This window comes from Limulus polyphemus, unplaced genomic scaffold, assembly GCF_000517525.1.
Source record: "Limulus polyphemus unplaced genomic scaffold, Limulus_polyphemus-2.1.2 Scaffold1881, whole genome shotgun sequence".
NCBI lineage: Eukaryota > Metazoa > Arthropoda > Merostomata > Xiphosura > Limulidae > Limulus > Limulus polyphemus.
The window spans coordinates 1-2,982 of NW_013667491.1; positions in this window are offsets into that span (position 1 = coordinate 1).

Below are 2,982 nucleotides of genomic sequence, written 5' to 3' on the forward strand. Positions count from 1 at the left end.
TATTCGCGCTAAAACAAACACTATAACGAACGAACGTTAACTTCAACAATACCCTGTAAATGCAGTTCAGTTACTCACTATCTACACACACATTACATTACCGTCACGTTGTCACCCTCTTTTATATACCAGCCTACCCTGTATCTAGTAAATACTAGAACATTCGCCAAAGTACAGGATAGTTCTAGAAAGTAGAGGGCGTGAGAATCACATGATCTCGATGATGCAACAATATATAAGACGTTGACAACGTGACGGGAACAGTGTAATGAGTAATTGAATGTATGCGGACAAAATATTGTTGGCCACGTGAGATATAGCGTTTGTTATAGCGCGACTGTTGAAGTTAAGTGTATCGTAAAGTTGTATTCGGAAATAATAAACCAGTTTTATTAAGAAAGGACTTGTGTCGCTAAAGTTTCGTCGGAACGAAGTTACGGAAAATTAACTAACGAACGGAGACGTAACAATAAATAAAAATCGTAAATTTTGATTTTGGGTTAATTTCAGCATGCTCCATCGAAATTATTAGTGTTTGTGTAATTCATGATTTTTTTCTGAGCATAATATTGTTACGACAGCGGAAGATCTTGACTTTTCCTGGCAACTGTAGTCTTTTCCAGGCTCCCTCTATTTTAGTATATAAGCTCTGCAAATAATGCAGATGGACAGATTTAGATATAGATAATTGAGTCAAGCGAGCAGTAGGCACCGTAAGTAAAGTGCGTGAATCGTTGTGAATTATAGTGTGTGTTTATAAAAGTAGTTAACTTTAAAATGACTCTTGAAAATCTTTGCATTGCAAAGTTGTATTGAGAAAGAATAAAATAGTTTTATTTAAGAAAAGACTTGTATTGCTGAAGTTTCTCGGAAAGAATTTCTACGGGAAATTAACAAACGAACAGAGACGTAACAATATAGTATTCGTTGCCCCTATGAGGCAACTGGAAACTAATAATAGTGTTATGTCTCTGGTCGTTCGTTTGTTAATTTTCCGTAAAAAATCTTTCCGAAGAAACTTAAGCGATGATAAAACCTTGTTGAAACGTTGTACATTAGCTGTTATGTTAAAGCTATATTAAAGTTTTTCTTCATTATCCATTCAAGCCGTCTCCAACCATTATTAGTCTCAAAGTGGGTTCCTCGTCATCGAATTTGTTTTTTATTTTGTTTGGAATGTGTTTGTATTCTGAATTTATCTATATTTTTCTCTCATATTGTATTTTATATTTGTGATTTATAATGTTTAAAGTTTGTTTATATTATATATATATGTATGATTTTATTTTGTTCAGTCTAATGTGCTTAATGTTAAGCTTTGCAAAATGGCAATTTTCTTATGAAATCTGTTCGTTTTTATTAAGCGGGAAGTACTCTTTTAACTCAAATGTATTTAGTTCTACTTATTTTATAATGACAAATTGTTATTTACCGGTGTCTCTGCATTTTATTTAATTCATTATGGTTTTGTTCTATTCTTTAATATTGTGCCCTTTTTTCAGTTGTATATTGATTTAAGTTTTATTTCATTTTGTATTGTACTATGTTTTCCTAGTGGTTTCTATAGATTGTATTGTGTTTAACCTTTGTTGTTTTCAAGTAGACGTCATAACATCTTGCATGTCACCCGAAAGAAACGATTATAGCATTTTGTGACCAACATATAATTCTCCAACTCTATTACTAATGTTTATTTTTAAAGTTTGGGACAACGATGCACCTGAAGTAAAGAAAGAGGGAATTGTAGCACATGAAATAATCGCGAATTTGACCCTTCCAAAACTAGTTTAGGATATAACTTTAGTTAGTAATGTTCACATAATTTTTCTAATCACATTCTTGTTAAATGGTCAAAAGGTCGTAAACACGTACTAATCCTTTTACGCAAGTAAATTTTGTAAGCCAATGGCTAGCTATATATTCGCATCACTTTGGCTCTGTGTCTTAGATGCTTAAGGACGGGGGGGGGGGAGGCCCATCTCGAGGGATGCTTCACATACTTGTATAAATTTATACGGATTAGGGTTTTTCATCCCAATAAATTTTGTTTGAAATAGTGACGTGCATAGCATTGGCTTCTGGTATACTGTACTTTTATTTTTTTGTCTGAATTTCGGCAGTAAATTAGAATTGACTTTATCTTTGTCTGATATGGACGTTTTAAGAAAGACTCATTTTTTCAACCTCAGTAGCCAGTTAAACGACAAAAGAATTACAAGTCGACCAGTAAATGTAACATGTTTGGTAGCATATTTCTGTTTTCTTTAAGTTTAGTTTGAACACAGAAAGTCGCTCATATAAATAATTTAACCTCTTACTCTAATTGTACACGAAGCCAGAATTACTCTCACTGGTCATTAAGCATGTTTTCTTGCAGGAAAAATGCCTGTCACTTCATTCGAGATGTCCTAAAACAGATAGAGAATCATGTAATGACCTGGGGTTTCTCTTCCCCTGTGCTCAAGTGAGAGTGATCCTGGGTCACGTGAAGTGCGAGCTATGAGCAGCCTGGCTTTGTATACACTGAGTGGTCACAAGTAAATAGACACCTAATTTTTCGTCATTCAACTGATTTATGCTAACTAATTTGTGTTCACAGAGCACTGTATAAATTAAAATGGTCCGCACACTAATTATCTTGTGCTACAACATGCCTAGAACTCAAGGTTTTCTCGAATTGTCAGATTTTGTTAGAGGAAGGATAGTTGTTCAAACAGATGGTGGAATAAGTCAGCGGCGAATTTCGCAGAATTTGGGAATCCCCCTTTTGACAGTCAACAGAATCATCGTGCAGTTCAGGAAACATGGCAAGGAAACAACTGAGCTGCGTCCGGGTCGTCCTGGTCCATTGGAGAGGACAAAATGGGCTGTCAAGAGGAGCATCGAAATGGATCCCAGATTAACGACTGCAGAAGTGACCAAAGTTGGTGGGATGAGCCAGAAATCTGTTGAACGGATTCTCCGCAGATTGGGTTATCATTG